Source organism: Eurosta solidaginis, chromosome 3, assembly GCF_040869045.1.
Source record: "Eurosta solidaginis isolate ZX-2024a chromosome 3, ASM4086904v1, whole genome shotgun sequence".
In the NCBI taxonomy this organism is placed as follows: Eukaryota; Metazoa; Arthropoda; class Insecta; order Diptera; family Tephritidae; genus Eurosta; species Eurosta solidaginis.
The window spans coordinates 182,758,745-182,776,539 of record NC_090321.1 but is presented as its reverse complement, the minus strand read 5'-3'; positions in this window follow the sequence as shown (position 1 = coordinate 182,776,539).

The following is a 17,795-nucleotide window of genomic DNA, read 5'->3' as shown; positions in this document are numbered from 1 at the left end:
TTTCCTTCACAGCTACTTAAATTTGTGATTCAATTTATTTGTTGTTATTAAAAAAGAATATAATAATTAAATGATAATATGTTTATTAAACACGAACATTTGAATAAAAGTTCAACAGGAGCAATGAAAAACAGCACTAAGGAATTTCAAAATAAATTCAAGCTCGGGAAATTACAACACTAAATAGTTTTTTCAACAAATACGTTTCATCAGTAGTAACTACGTAGGTAAGCATTTGACCTGAAAAAAAAGAAAAAAAATGTTTTTAAGTACGAAATTTTTTATGAGCACATACAAATTTTCTTTATTTTTTTTTATTAGCGAGATAGGCTTAGTAAAATTTTCGTTGTTATTTATATTAGACAAAAATTACAAAACTTTTTCACGGCTATAGTTACTAGAATTACATATCGAGCAGCAGGACATTCAAATGATTATACACCAGTATTAAGGCAGTTTTATTTCAATTTCAAAGCTCAGTACCCAAAGAGCTTGCTGACGAAGAAGTGAATCTCGGAACCGCGTCTCAGCAACCATCGCCGTGTGTGAGTTTTTTAACTTATCCCTAATACTGATAGTTCTCAACTTGTACCTACTCAAATACTATTCCCTAATTAGACTCAAACGAATATTTGCATTAATACCGCAAATTTGTTGTAAACAGAAATATTTCAAAACTTAAGTTTTTTGGAAAAATGAAAAATCAAAAATATTTAGTGGTATCATAAAATTTCGAGATATAAAAATTTATAATATAAAATAAATTGGTGCAAAATATTTATTGAGCATTTTCCTTTGTTTTTTAACTTTTTTGTTCCATTAAAAATTTGTTTGCTTGAGACCAATTCGAAAGCACTCAACTTTCAGCCCAAGAAATAAAAGATTCCTAAAGGTTGAAGAAATATACAATTTGTGCGATGCATGTTGGGGTAAGAACCTTCCTTATCTGCGAAATTTCAAGCTTGCCCACAGAGCTACTTGGGATTATTTCAAGGAGATTAATTCGGAACTAATTCAAAATCATTATGGAATTATTTTCAGGATCAATTGGGGACCATTTCAGTATTAATACAAGACCACTTTGGTACATTTCCGGAATAATTTCATTTTTTTTTTTTTCAATATGAATATGAACATTATCGGGGTTTTCATCATCATATTCGCATCTCTACACACAGCTAGCATAGAACAATAACCACATGGTAAGCTATTAGCCTTAGTTTGATTCCTGGTTTACTCTCATTGGACCGGATACGGTGTAGGCTCAGTAGGGATTTATAAATTGAAACGACTTTAGTATTACGTTTTATTTTTAGGTGAAAATTATTTCGACTATGAAGTGGCGGCCATAAAAAACAGAACTGAATGGAATGTTAGCCAAACCATTGAGTTCGTCGGCCGCCATCTTTATGTATAGACCGTAATAATGAAGATCGTAAATCCGCGAAAAAAATTATCCATACCAACCGCAACACGGTGGTCGGCTAAATGGCAAACTCATCTTTTCTGAGCACTTTTGAGGGTCTCGTGAGAAAGCTGCGCACCAAAAAGCTGATCCTAGTCTATGAATAAAGAAGTGTATAGAAGTGAAAGTACGTATATAAAATGAAAAAATACTGTGTTCTTGCTCTATGCGCTATGACCAAGAACACGAGGCACTAACCGCAAGATTTCTACGGATGCTTTCTCGCAAAGAAACGTGCTGCTAACAGACAGGCACGCGCACTGCCGTTCCGGCATAAGCAACACGGCCGAAAAGTGGTTAATAAATTTATTTCAAAGTTGTAGAGCCACACCCAAATCGTCCACAAGGACTGATTGGCATCTACTTGAATCAATTCTTAAATATGCATAGTTACTTTCGTGTATGTTTCCACTGAATTGGTCAACTTTCGAAAGTATATAAAGTACAATTGGTAATCTATTCGCGAGCGGTTTCATTCTTAAAATAAGAAACAGAGGTAGCAAACCAAAAACCAGATGCGAAAAAACAAACCATTAGCGGAAGAAGAAGATCAATAACGTAAGAGTAGCACAGAAGCCACGCAGTTCACTTTTGTACTCAAAACAATTTTACTGATGCTTCCGAGTTTAACATACACCCCTTTCACGTAACATAAAATACATTTTAATTCGTTCTCCCATTTTAGAGAGAATAAGAGTCGAAAAGTTAGATGGAAATTATCAGATAGTTTCTTAAAACTATAGTTAAACCGAATCTGGTATCAATCACTCCAGAAAGGGTTGTTTAACAAACACATTTTTTATTACGAGTATTTTTACAAGTTTCCTCCCTGTGATATAAGAAATATGTATTGCTTTATATTTTATATTTATATGTACGATTCACTTAATTTACTATGCTCATATCTTGGTATATGACCTATCAATCCAAATACCTTTACTTGTTCACCGTAAATTTAATATCTAACAAAAGCTCCCGAATTTGGCTAAAAAATAAAATACCGATCAAAGTAAGTAACTCATAAGCCCCTATACGCAATATCTATTTACAAGCAATCCAACCCCAAAACTTAACAAGTAAAGGTGTCTAAGTTCGGGTGTAACCGAACATTATATACTCAGCGTGAGCTTCAATTGTACATTTCATTTCAGATAAATTACTTTTCTACATAATACGTGGTACCGCCCGTTAAAAAAAAAATGAATGTCTCCCCCTTTCCTCTTACAATAAAACTTGATAGGTAAAACATAATTGATTCAAAACTATTTTTGTTTTTAAAGGGTTTTATTTAGCTTGACTTGACGTTGTGAACGAATTTTGTAATTGAAATTTAAGTAACTTCCCGATAAGCTAAAAGCTTGAAACTTGGAATATAGTTCAGAACCCGATGACAATGCAATAATAAAAAAAAATCGCCACTAGGTGGCGCAAGGATCGAGATATTCACAAAAATCGTATCGGCCTATGATGTCCGATTTTGCTCATATTTGGAAAAAATATTACATACAGTCCGGTAGAAATGACATCAAAATATTTTGTAGTTGGAGGAGGGACAAGCATACGTGGCGCAGAGTCGAGTAAAGTGTTTGGAAGGATTATGTATTGAGAACTTAGATTGTAAAAAAATGTCAGGAAAGAGTCCTTGTAATAATGATTCACTAAATGAACTGAATAAAATTATAAATAATAATATAATATCGAGGCCTTACTCACTGGCAACAATCGCATTATCTTAGGCGATTTCAATGCCCATCACGACCTATGGCATTCAAACTTGCGAGCGGACAGTAGGGGTGAGATGTTGGCGGATCAAATAGACGAAACGACGTTCTGCACAATAAACGGAGACGCCCCCACACGTATGGTAGGAAGCTGTCATAGCTCGCCAGATGTCTCAATCGTAAGCGCAGAACTCGTAAACTGCGTCAACTGGCAGCCGATGGTAACATTGGCATCCGACCACCTGCCCATACTTATTTCGTTCGAGCGTACCGCCGACTTCATCGTCACCGAAAAACGCACTTTCATAAACTTCAAAAAAGGAAAGTGGGAAGAATATAAATCTGCAACAGACAGCAGCTTTGCTGCCCTCCCTATCCCGACTGATGCCCGCCAAGGGGAGCGTGCCTTCCGTAAGGTCATTGAATCCGCCTCGGCACATTTCATTCCCGCCGGGAGAATTCCCGAAATCCGGCCCCACTTCCCGGCGGAGGCCGCAAGCTTAGCGAGGGAACGCGACCTTATAAGACAGCTTGATCCAGGCGACCCCCAAATAAGGGATATAAACCAACGCATCAGATTGCTTGTGGACGAACACAAGCGGGCGAAATGGGAAGAGCACCTAAGAGGTTGTAACCTCTCTACCGGTGTAGGTAAACTTTGGTCCACCGTAAAGTCCCTATCGAATCCGACTAAGCACAAAGACAAAGTTTCCATCGCCTTTGGCGATAAGGTGCTGTCGGATGCGAAAAAATGCGCGAGCGCTTTCTGCCGACAATATATAATGCATCCTACGGTCGACAAAGATAGACGGAGAGCCAATAGACACGCACATAAACACAAACTCAGCGCGTCACCAATTACCATCACCGCTAGAGAGGTTGAGGACGCCATTGGTCGCGCTAAACCATCCAAAGCAGTGGGCCCAGACGGCATAGCCATGCCGATGCTTAAAAACCTAGGGAAAGAGGGTTTCAAATACTTAGCGCATGTCTTCAACCTGTCTCTTTCCACCATTGTCATACCCGAGAAATGGAAAATGGCCAAGGTGGTCCCGCTACTAAAGCCTGGGAAACCAGCTAACGTAGGTGAGTCATATCGTCCGATATCTCTCCTATCGCCAGTGGCAAAGACGCTTGAAGCCATTTTGCTCCCTTATTTCCAAGCACATTTGCAGCTAGCCCCTCATCAGCATGGCTTCAGAAAACTCCATAGCACTACCTCCGCGCTAAATGTCATTAGCACCCAGATAAATTGCGGTTTGAATCAATATCCCCACCATAGAACAGTACTCGTAGCGTTAGACCTATCAAAAGCTTTTGATACGGTCAACCATGGCTCGTTACTACAGGACCTGGAAGGGTCCACCCTTCCCCCATGTCTTAAAAGGTGGACCGCAAATTATCTGGGTGGTCGGCAGGCATCGGTGCAATTCAGAAACGAAACATCAAAACAAAGGAGAATTAAACAAGGGGTGCCACAGGGTGGTGTCCTATCCCCGCTTTTGTTTAATTTCTACATATCTAAGCTACCTTCACCACCGGAAGGAGTCACAATCGTTTCCTACGCCGATGACTGCACAATAATGGCCACAGGCCCAGGCCCAAAGATCGATGAGCTATGCAATAAAATAAACGGCTATCTCCCTGATCTCTCCAGTTTTTTCGCCTCGCGAAACCTGGCATTGTCACCGACTAAATCTTCCGCGACCTTATTTACAACATGGACGCCCCAAATGTCGACCATATTGAACATCCACGTCGATGGCACTACGCTACCGACTGTCCTACACCCCAAAATCTTGGGTGTGACGTTTGATCAGGATCTACATTTTGGTGCGCACGCAACCGCAATTGTTCCAAAAATTCAGAGCCGTAATAAAATCCTCAAATCCCTTGCTGGCAGTACCTGGGGAAAAGATAAAGAAACGCTCTTGACCACATACAAAGCAATTAGCCAGCCGATTACGTGCTACGCGTCACCCATATGGTCGCCAAGCCTAAAAACCACCCACTGGAAGAAACTACAGGCCTGCCAAAATACTGCTCTCAGAATCGCCACGGGCTGTCTTCTTATGTCCCCAGAACACCATCTGCATAATGAGGCGAGAATACTCCCCATCAGGGAGAGAAATGAGATGCTGACCAAACAGTTTCTGTTGAATACCCAGAAACCTGGGCATCCCAACAGACATCTGATTGACGAACCAGCACCGCCTAGGGGCCTAAGGAGTCATCTCCGTAAGCATTTTGAGGAAATACGGCACCTGAGAACCCAGCCGTACGAAGCGGAAAAACACAAGCAGGTCCTTGGTGAACTCCATAGACAGGCGTCGGACCTTTATGTCGGGAATTGCCCGGTGAATCCAGTACTTGAAGAAAAATATCCAGAACTCGCAGAAGAGGAACGCATACTCCCCAGGGAAACGCGTGTCACTCTTGCTCAACTTCGTTCTGGATACTGTAACAGGTTAAACTCTTACCTATCCAGAATCAACCCTGACATACAAAATGTATGCCCCGCTTGCAATGTATCCCCACATGACACCAACCATCTCTTTAATTGTAATATGGAACCAACGCCTCTAACACCCCTTTCCTTATGGTCCACCCCTGTTGAAACGGCAAGTTTCCTTGGACTCCCGTTAGAGGATATTGATGACAATTTGTGATCGGTCGCGGCTATTAGGTGGGGCGAGCATTGCTACAACAACAACAACAACAACATAAATAATAGGCAATTAAATAAAGACTAAAAACTTGAAAATAAAATAATAAAAATTTTGTTTTAAGTTAAACGGTTTTATTGAAAACAGTACATACATATTCAGTAATAATAATACTAAAGGCTAGAAAATAACTAGGTAGGCCCTAGGTACTAGTCGTCACACTCCTCATCAATCTAGGGCGTTGATCAGACAATTAAATAAAAGCGTTGGAAGCGTAAAATTTCTATTGATAGTCATATATAAGAACAACTGAACCTTAATCACCTTATGCTGCGCCTCACATTTTCAGAAATTTCATGCGCCCAACGCTTTTATTTAATTGTCTGATCAACGCCCTATATTGATGAGGAGTGTGACGACTAGTACCTAGGGCCTACCTAATTATTTGCTAGCTTTTAGTATTATTATTACTTCATGTAATTATTGTTTTCAATAAAACCGCTTAACTTAAACATTTTTTTTTGTTTATTATTTTATTTTAAGTTATAGCTTATTATTCTAGTCTACGACTCTTTTAAACTTGTTTTATATCGAAGTTGCCGTGGTCCTTAACCGATCCCGTCCTTTTTCCTAGGAATATTTTCTGCTATAGGGAAAATTTGTGTACCCAATTTTATTAAGATCCGTTAATTTTTCTTCGAGTTATGGCTCCCGAAATACAGAAAATTGCTTAGTCATAAAAGGGCCGGTGCCACGCCCATTTTCAAAAATTTTAGTGTTTTCAAATTTAATGTTATAATTCAATTTAGAAACTAAAATCCTCTTTTTCGCTAAGATATAGCTTATTATTTTCGTCTACGACCCTTTTAAAATCTTTTATATAAAAGTGGGCGTGGTATTTAACCGATCTCGTCCATTTTTTCTAGGAATATTTACGATCCGTTAATTTTTCTTCGAGTTATGGCTCCCGAAACATGAAAAACTGCTTAGTCATAAAAGGGGCGGTGCCACGCCCATTTTTTAGAATTTGAAGTTTTTCCTATTTATTGTTATAAACCCACTTGGGAAATGAAATACAATTGGCTTTTTTTGCAAAGATATAGCTTATTTTATTCGTCCACAACCCTTTTAAAAATATTTTATATAATAATACTAGCAGACCCGGCAGACGTTGTTCTGCCCTAAATTTGGCCTACCTGCATACATTTTAAAAAGCTTTTTCCGTCTAACTCTGCCCTCCCCCTCATCACACTTTCCCAATACTTTTATTCACTCCTCCCACCGTCTTTTTAGCTTCATCTATCTCCATTTTCGTCTCATTCTATCTCTCTCTCAGTCTATCTCTTTTGTTCCAGTCCCAGTCCCACTCCTCTCTGGTCGGAAAAAAGAACCGTAAACACTAATATAGGCAAATTTATATACCAAATTTCAGGCAAATCAAATAGGACGTATGCAAATAGGTATGTGGGTATTATTAATTCATGTCTCTATTTCGGCTTCGCATGCATATTTATCAGTTTTGCCAGGTTGATGACTAAATCGAATATCACAATTAAAATTACTTTAGAGCTCTCAGCAACAGCTTTCGTTTGATATCCATATTACCCATACATTCTAGGGGTATCGGGGTCCACGTTTTGGCCTATATCTTGAGACCATAGTCACCCAGCGGTATAATATATTACTCTGTACTAAAGCACTCATTAGCAGCTTTCATTTGTTTTCCATATTCTATAAACACACTCTAGGGGTACCCTGCTCCACGTATATATAGATTTTTATTTTTCACACTTCACTATAATATTAAAACGAAATGCAGATATTCATTGCTTTTGATATTCGGCTTAAAAATTGCACAACTTTGGAACAACTAAAGACTCTCCTGAACTAAAAAAAAATGTCTTAGTACTTCTAAATGCAGCACATAAGCTCTGTGTCAGCAAGAAAACGAAGTTGATGTATTTCAATTTGCATCCAAAATCCTCACCTGACATAGCCATTGTATTCCATGCTACTGACTGCAAACGTTTTGTACTAAATAATTTTCTGTTCTGTGCATCGTTTAAAGCTGAAGTAAATTGTTCCGATAAGTGCTTCACTATTGAAAAAGTAAGCGACTTCCAATATCTTGGTGTTATTGTTGACCAAAACTTGAGTTGGTCTACGCATATTTCTCGTTTGAAGTCCTACTTGCGATCTTCCGTTCGTTATTTTTACAATTTAAGAAAAGTTTGTTCAAACGAAACACTTAAAACTATTTACTACGCTTTAGTCCACTCCAAGCTCCAATATGGTATAACCTGTTGGGGTGGCGCTGCAGGTAATAAAATCCAGCAGCTTCTAACTATTCAAAAATGGGTCATAAGAAAAATATGTAATGTTGATCGTTTTCACCACTCTATGGAGTTGTTTAGGGATCTGAAAGTTCTTCCTGTTAAGCATATGTACTACTATAAAACGTTAAAGATATTTTTCATTCGCTGTGGGTATTTACATAGCCTGGTATCGGATAGTTATAACTTGAGGCAAAACTCATATGGACTTGTGTATGTCCCGACCTCTCGAACAACCAACTTCAACAACTTCTTTACTATCGTTTCTTGTAAAGCTTTTAATGCGTTGCCTGCATGTATACGTGTCTTTTCTATTAGAGAAATCACACGAAGACATCAAAATTTTGCTGAACCATAGCACTTAAAAAAATATATGTACATATTGTATTAATATATTTTATTACTTATTATTTTTAATCAAACTTCACCCCACGCACTATTTTACATGTTTTTGAATTCAATTTTATTCGGAGATGGCATTCGATACTAAAATACATATATTTTTACAGAATGCCTTACTTTTCTTTCTGTAATTATGGTTAATTTAATTTAAGTCGCTATTGTAACATATATGCTGTTTTGAAAGAAAATGAATAAAAAATGAAATGAAATGAAATGAAAATGAAATGAAATGAAAAAATCGCGGGCCCCCTCAGAAACCCCGGGTCCGGGGGTAACCTCCCGCCCCCCACAATTCCTCTCGACGGGCCTGGTGATGTGCTATACTTGATATCAGTCGCTATAATATTTTTTATTGATAAGCAGATTTTTTAATTAAACACCAAGCAATTACACGGAGGTATATCCGCACCACCTGAAAATATGAGTGTCGCTGCGTATATGTAACATTTTACTATTACGTATAAACATAAAAAAAAATTGAAATACAATAATATTGCGAATATAAGCTCAGATATAACCTATTTCCTATATTTCAAGTTAGATCAAACTGCACACGGTGTGCAAAGCAAACTCAAAATGTTATATATATAAAAAGTGGGCATGGTTATCATCCGATTTCGCTTATTTTCAATACCAATCTATTATGGGTCCAGATAAGCTCGTGTACCAAATTTGGTGAAGATATCTCAATATTTAATCAAGTTATCGTGATAACGGACGGGCGGACGGACGAACGGATGGACATCAATCAAATTTTTTTTCGATAATGATGATTTTGATTTATGGAAGTCTATGTCTTTCTCGATTCCTTTATACCTGTACAACCAACCGTTATCCAATCAAAGTTAATACACTCTATATGCAAAGCACGCTGAGTATAAAAAAAAAGATTAGATAGTAATCCACAAACACAAAGACTCACACAAGACACACAAATAATTTCTTTGTTTATTATTTGTTCCTCTTTAAGTTTCACCAAAAAAAAGTGTTAAGCTTTTCAGACACTGCTATCTACTCTACCAGATGTATCCCTTTTCAAGTGAGTCAAGTAAATACACGAGGAAAAAGTGCCTAATCTTTACAAATTCAACAAGCAAACACAAATAGACAAAAAATAGCCGCAGGTGTTGAAACTAACAACATCCTTTCTTTGTTAGATGCCTACATACGTAGATGTATACAAATGGCCATATATACAAATATGCATACATTTTGTAAGAGTTTTTTTCTGCTAAGCACACTTGTAAATTTCTGTATGAATCGCTTCAAGCGTAGATTAAAGAATTTTCGTCTTAGCCTAACCGAATATTTGCTGCAAGTTATTGTAACACATGCTTCCAAAATTTGTAACAAACATGAAATATTTGCAAATACTTTACTAGATGGTAGACAAGTGACGCCGCAGGTGCTTAAATCACCCTGTGGAGCCTTTTGTTCAAATCGAGGATGTTTCGTCCATAAACTCTACATGAGAAGAAAAGCCTCCACTAAGTGTGTTAGAAGCGTTTGCTGGGGTATATTGGGTTTAATAGCTCACCTTATGTCAAAATATTATATACCGGATGAACACAATAAGTGACAATAAGAAAAGAAAAAGAAACAAGCTGAAGACGAAACTAAGCGTTAGATAAGTAAATCTCAAACAGACCGGTGGTTCCAGCATCGGTGTGGCGATGTCGTTAGGGCTATAGATTTAAATTCTTTAGATGACCCAAACTCGAGATACTGTCGTAGGATTGATAAGGAGTGCATCGTTGTTCTTTGAATACCTACCCAATTTATTGTCAACGGAGATTGGCAAAAGAAGGAGTTCCTATCTTGAATTTGCTGTATCAGACAGTATATACCTTCTCGTAGTAGTTTGTGTAATTAAATAAGGATTTCATTATTGACTATAACTCTGAAATATCAGCAGATAAATAACAGATCATGCGGTAGTCTTCTAACCCATGAGGCTTATGCTGAGTAGCCAGGCGCCTAAACTACAAATTTTTTCTTTTCATATCTTGTCTATCTTATTTCTGGGGATCTCATAGTGCTGCGCTTGAACATTTCCTCGCGCTAGGGTTTCTTTTTAAGCAGGGCACGATTTCACGGTATTCTTCCTGGCCGTATAAAGTGTTCCATAGCCGCTCTTCACGAGCATGAGAAGCAATCTGTTACTGTCATAATTCTTTATTTTCAGTACTGATGAAGTCAGCCTGCTAACCCGTGAGGTTGTTGAGAATAAGTGCTCAAATTTTTTAAGGATCAATTGTATGTAGTTTACAAGTCCTGCACTGACGTTAAAACCTAACATATGTGGAGAACAGTGAGTGTTGCATACCACACTCCCTGTTATAATTAGGTATGAAAATGGGCGCGGCGTTTATTAAGAGTCCATTGTATTGCACATTGTATCGAAGTTTGAGGAAGTACTCAGCTAATCCAGAGTCGAGTAAAGCTCCGAATAGCTTTTTTAATGAACATACGTTATTTTGTTCGTATTTTTTAAGCGCCATTATAGAGAATTATAACTAAACAGTATTGAAGTCAGTAAAAATAATATGGAGATGATGATAGATCAATGGTTCAAGTGAGAAGAGAAGCGGTAGGAACAGAGAAGAATGCAATGTCAACTGATGACTAAGAATCACCCAGTGTAATGGTTATAAATTGAGTTAGTTCATTCGTTGTTCAATTCCAAAAATTACCAGTTACTCGGTGACTGGTGAGCAGTTGGATGGTCACCAAAACTATGGAGGTGAGCTTATGCTGAGCATTTCGATAATGAGAAGCAAACCATGAACCGTTGACTAGTGGTAAGTTAATAATAGTGGATGGGTGATGGTCGGCCGGTTAACGGTGGAACGATGAGGGTTTAATCGGTAGCAAAGTAAGCAGTTGAAATAAAACGGCTGAGCTAGTGAAATATGTACCAGTTGTTGGTTGATGTAGAATTATGGGGGTGTGGAAGGGTGAGTGGAGAACCAGCGAAGGATTAAAACTTACCCGTGGAGGCCGATCAGTAGCCCACAACCCAAATAACCGCTGAGTTGCTGAAGGTCTAGCCCAAATTTATTTTATCGGTTCAAGTGCCTTCACGTAAAAAAACAATTGGTAACCAAACTTACACAAAAAAATGTATATTCGTAGTAGACGGCTTATGTATATAGGATAAGATGGATGTGGTGTGCTTCGCACAAGATTTGTTAGACAGACCTTAATCAATTTCTTTCTCGATCATCTGATGTGTGTGAATTGGTGACTTAAATAGAAGCCATAACAAGATATTCTAGAGGGCAGCGATTGCCTTCCCACCAAAAGGTATGGAAGTGTTACCTTGCCTAGAGGTTGAATACTTATATTCTTCAGAAAGCAGTCCCAGAAGAGCTTTACATCGTATTTGATCAAATTTTCTAAAGCTTCGCATTTCGTCGTCATAAAAAAACGTAATTGCTTCCTTCAATAATTCTGCTTGACAAATGTTGGTAATTTTTGTATTTTCTTCACAAAACCCAGCAGGAGTAAGCAACCTGTCCGTAAATGCATATTGTATTTCACCGCAACAATTTAAAAAACGGAAATTCATTATATCTAGCAATTAAAACAATGAAACTCAGCACTTCCAAATCAAATGGTTCAAGTTAAATGAAGCTACAAATTTTAGGAAAGCATACAATTTTCTCACTTTGTTAGCAATAAGCATTGTACACAACAACAACAAAAACAAGTAAGGAAGGCTAAGTTCGGGTGTAACCGAACATTACATACTCAGTTGAGAGCTATGGAGACAAAATAAGGAAAATCACCATGTAGGAAAATGAACCTAGCGTAACCCTGGAATGTGGTTGTATGACATGTGTATCAAATGGAAGGTATTAAAGAGTATTTTAAGAGAGAGTAGGCCATAGTTCTATGGATGGACGCCATTTAGGGATATCGCCATAAAGGTGGACCAGGGCTGACTCTAGAATGTGTTTGTACGATATGGGTATCAAATGAAAGGTGATAATGAGTATTTTAAAAGGGAATGGGCTTTAGTTCTATAGGTGAACGCCTTTTCGAGAAATCCCCATAAAGGTGGACCAGGGGTGACTCTAGAATATGTTTGTACGATATGGGTATCAAATGAAAGCTGTTAATGAGTATTTTGAAAAGGAGTGATCCTTAGTTCCCTAGGTGGACGCCGTTTCGAGATATCGCCATAAAGGTGGACCAGGGGTGTCTCTAGTTGTACGATATGGGAATCAAATGAAAGGTGTTACTGAGCGTTTTAAGAGGGAGTGGGCATTAGGTCTATAGGTGGACGCCTTTTCGAAATATCGCCATTAGGGTGGGCCAGGGGTGACTCTAGAATGTGTTTGTACGATATGGGTATCAAACGAAAGGTGTTACTGAGCATTTTAAGAGGGAGTGGGCATTAGGTCCATAGGTGGACGCCTTTTCGAGATATCGCCATTAGGGTGGGCCAGGGGTGACTCTGGAATGTGTTTGTACGATATGGGTATCACATGAAAGGTGGTAATGAGTATTTTAAAAGGGAGCAATCCTTAGTTCTATAGGTGGACGCCTTTTCGAGATATCGCCATAAAGGTGGACCAAGGGTGACTCTAGAATGTTTTTACGATATGGGTATCAAACGAAAGGTGTTACTGAGCATTTTAAGAGGGAGTGGGCACTAGGTCTATAGGTGGACGCCTTTTCGAGATATCGCCATTAGGGTGGGCCAGGGGTGACTCTAGAATGTTTGTACGATATGGGTATCAAACGAAAGGTGTTACTGAGCATTTTAAGAGAAAGTGGGCATTAGGTCTATAGGTGGGCGCCTTTTCGAGATATCACCATTAGGGTGGGCCAGGGTGACTCTAGAATGTGTTTGTACGATATGGGTATCAAATGAAAGGTGGTAATGAGTATTTTAAAAGGGAGTAATCCTCAGTTCTATAGGTGGACGCCTTTTCGAGATATCGCCATAAAGGTTGACCAAGGGTGACTCTAGAATGTTTGTACGATATGGGTATCAAACGAAAGGTGTTACTGAGCATTTTAAGAGGGAGTGGGCATTAGGTCTATAGGTGGACGCCTTTTCGAGATATCGCCATTAGGGTGGGCCAGGGGTGACTCTAGAATGTTTGTACGATATGGGTATCAAACGAAAGGTGTTACTGAGCATTTTAAGAGGGAGTGGGCATTAGGTCTATAGGTGGACGCCTTTTCGAGATATCGCCATTAGGGTGGGCCAGGGGTGACTCTAGAATGTTTGTACGATATGGGTATCAAAGGAAAGGTGTTACTGAGCATTTTAAGAGGGAGTGGACATTAGGTCTATAGGTGGACGCCTTTTCGAGATATCGCCATTAGGGTGGGCCAGGGGTGACTCTAGAATGTTTTTACGATATGGGTATCAAACGAAAGGTGTTACTGATCATTTTAAGAGGGAGTGGGCATTAGGTCTATAGGTGCACGCCTTTTCGAGATATCGCCATTAGGGTGGACCAGGGTTGACTCTAGAATGTGTTTGTACGATATGGATATCAAATTAAAGGTATTGATGAGGGTTTTAAAAGCGAGTGGCCCTTAGATGTATATGTGAAGGCGTTCTCGCGATATCGACCAAATGTGGATCAGGTGATCCAGAAAATCATCTGTCGGGTACTGCTAATTTATTTATATATTCAATAACACTAACAGTATTCCTGCCAAGATTCCAAGGGCTGTTGATTTCGCCTTGTAGAACTTTTTCATTTTCTTCTACTTAATATGGTAGGTGTCACACCCATTTTACAAAGTTTTTTCCAAAATTATATTTTGCGTCAATAAACGAATCCAGTTACCATGCTTCATCCCTTTTGTCGTATTTGGTATAGAATTATGGCATTTTTTTAATTTTTCGTAATTTTCGATATCGATAAAGTGGGCGTGGTTATGGTCGGATTTCGGCCATTTTTTATACCAAGATAAAGTGAGTTCAGATAAGTACGTGGGCTAAGTTTAGTAAAGATATATCGGTTTTTGCTCAAGTTATTGTGTTAACGGCCGAGCGGAAGGACAGACGGAGGACTGTGTATAAAAACTGGGCGTGGCTTCCACCGATTTCGCCCATTTTCACAGAGAACAGTTAGCGTCATAGAATCTATGCTCCTACCAAATTTCAAAAGGATAGGTAAATTTTTGTTCGACTTATGGCATTAAAAGTATTCTAGACACACTAAATGAAAATGGGCGGAGCCACGCCCATTTTGAAATTTTCTTTTATTTTTGTATTTTGTTGCATCATATCATTACTGGAGTTGAATTTTGACTTAATTTACTTATATACAGTAAAGATATTAAATTTTTTGTTAAAATTTGAATTTAAAAAAATTTTTTTTTAAAAAGTGGGCGTGTTCTTCATCCAATTTTGCTAATTTTTATTTAGCACATATAAAGTAATAGTAGTAACGTTCCTGCCAAATTTCATCATGATATCTTCAACGACTGCCAAATTACAGCTTGCAAAACTTTTAAATTACCTTCTTGTAAAAGTGGGCGGTGCCACGCCCATTGTCCAAAATCTTACTAATTTTCTATTCTGCGTCATAACGTCAACCCATCTACCAAGTTTCATAGCTTTAACCGCCTTTGGCAATGAATTATCGCATTTTTCCGGTTTTTCGAAATTTTCGATATCGAAAAAGTGGGCGTGGTTATAGTCCGATATCGTTCATTTTAAATAGCGATCTGAGATGTGTGCTCAGAAACCTACATACCAAATTTCATCAAGATACCTCAAAATTTACTCAAGTTATCGTGTTAACGGACGGACGGACGGACGGACGGACGGACGGACGGACATGGCTCAATCAAATTTTTTCTGGATCCTGATTATTTTGATATATGGAAGTCTATATCTATCTCGATTCCTTTATATATGTACAACCAACCGTTATCCAATCAAACTTAATATACTCTGTGAGCTCTGCTCAACTGAGTATAAAAATTGTCGAAATACCTCTGAATTGATTTATAAACATACAACTTTATGTTCAACTAATTTCGGAAAGCTCGGGGAAAGAGCAAAAGCGTTTAATTAACTTTCAAATTGAACTGCAACATTGACTTTTTGAAAACACATTGAATAGATGATAAAGGAAAAGGGAACAGAAAAAAAAATATAAAGCAATTACTAGAACTTTATTTACATTGCAAGTGCACTTGTGTGCGTGTGTGTTTTTATTAATATGAGTTGTGAGGTGTTTGTTGCACAAGCAAAGACGGTTGCCACTTTCGTGCATTTCGCCCAAAAATGGTCCTTTCCAACCCCATTTGGTCCGCTGGTCCTATATTGTCAATTTTGGTCCTTTTTTAAGGCAAGTAACCACAATTTTGATTTATTTTCTTTTTGACGAATGTAAAATTGCAGAATGCGTCCCAAAGCTTGCCTGATTAAGCAGCTTCTTAATTGCAATCGATTTCCATCAACCCACATACAATCTTCCATTAGCTACATACAAATGTGTTGCACAAATTCAAAAATCGTTCAATCATGAAATTTTATCAGAACAAAGGCAACTCCGGCAGCAGATAATTTAGGCAAAGACGCACATAAAAGCGTAATGTCGAATTTTGTAGAAAAGCAATTTTCGTCAATAATTAATGAAACCAAGTATATTGACTTATTTTTGACAGGCACTCGGGAAAATCTGGGTTGCCATTGTTGTTTCGGTTGAAAACGGTTAATAAGGGTTCTGTTCAGGAAAGTGAAAGACTTAAACAAGGTTTATGTAGTCACAAAAGAGTTGCTGTGCTCCACAATATTTTAATTTTATGTCGTGACTATAATTTTTCAGTTCATTGACTTTCATTAAAAATATAATTTGGTACATGAGGTTACTTTTGTTAGTCTAAAAAGCAAAGAAAACGTATAGTTTTTTAAACTAAATGAATATTCCATTGTGGCTGTGCCAAGATATTTGTCATTGGTTAAGACAGATTTACAAACCCGCTTTAGTCGCATTACTTCGAGCTGACGCTTTGGTAGGCCTATAATATAAGAATCAGTCTGCTTGCCATTTTCTTAGCTTCAGAGCGATCAAAGAGTTGTAAATCCTCCTTTGAAAATTAATCAAATTTATATTTCCCTTACCATTCGGCAACCCTTGCGTAAGAAGATATAGGTGCGGCTATAAATTGAACTTATCTATCTGGCGCAGCATCACAACAAAAGGCGGATTTACATAAACGCTTTGGTCGCGTGCCTGCGCTTTGACTGCGCTATACGAAAAACAAAGAAACTCCTTGCCAATATCTTTGCGTTGAAGCGACCCGTTTTTGTATATAGCTTCTATGCATATGATTGAATGCAGAAGTCTTTCAGAAAATCGACTGGTGTAAAACAGCTCTTTAAGTAAATTTTTCATGAGGAAACAAGTTGCACACGTGTAGCGTTCTATATATTGTTAAGTTTCTTCTGACTTTTTTGACTCTAATTTAAATGAATTTTGTTTTCGTATGTTTTGGCATTGTTGGAGGCTAAAAATTATCTGTTATTTATATTTCCGCGGAAATATATTCAACGCGAGAAAGTTAGCTCTCAAGAAAGTTAAACGCTCGGCTAAGTTGACCGAGCTTGAGCGTCCACGTAAGGCTCTAAAAAGTTAACTATTGGCTATTGGTTAACTTTTCTAAGCTTTTTTTAAATTCAAACATTTGTTTGGCAATAAAAATAAGTGTGGGTATTACCCTATTTCTGTGTTATTGTCAAAGGTGTGTGGTGTTGATGTCAGCATTGACGACATTGAAAATTGGAACAACGTTCAAATTACGGAAGATGACGCAAATTGCAAAGTGTCCGATAATGATATCGAAGAATCAGCATCGAGTTTTTTAAACTATCCAATGCAACTCATCTTAAAGTAGTCTTGCGGAACAAAATAACAACTCTAGACCTGAGATTTGCATCAGGTGAGCGAGGCTTTTTGTAGTTTTGACGTTTATCGCTTAGTTGACAAGCTTAGTATGGTACACAATGAATGAAACAACGGACGTTAGAACGGAATATTTTGTGTTGGTGATTAGATATTACGATCGAATCTTCGTCATAGATTTTTGTCACTAATTGAGCCAAATAAAAGTAATACAACACTGAATTTAAAATTTATTTAAAGAAACACGTGTTTGTTGATAGTTACATTACATGGCCGGCGAAAAAATGTATTGAAAACAAATATTTTGCATTAAATGCAGC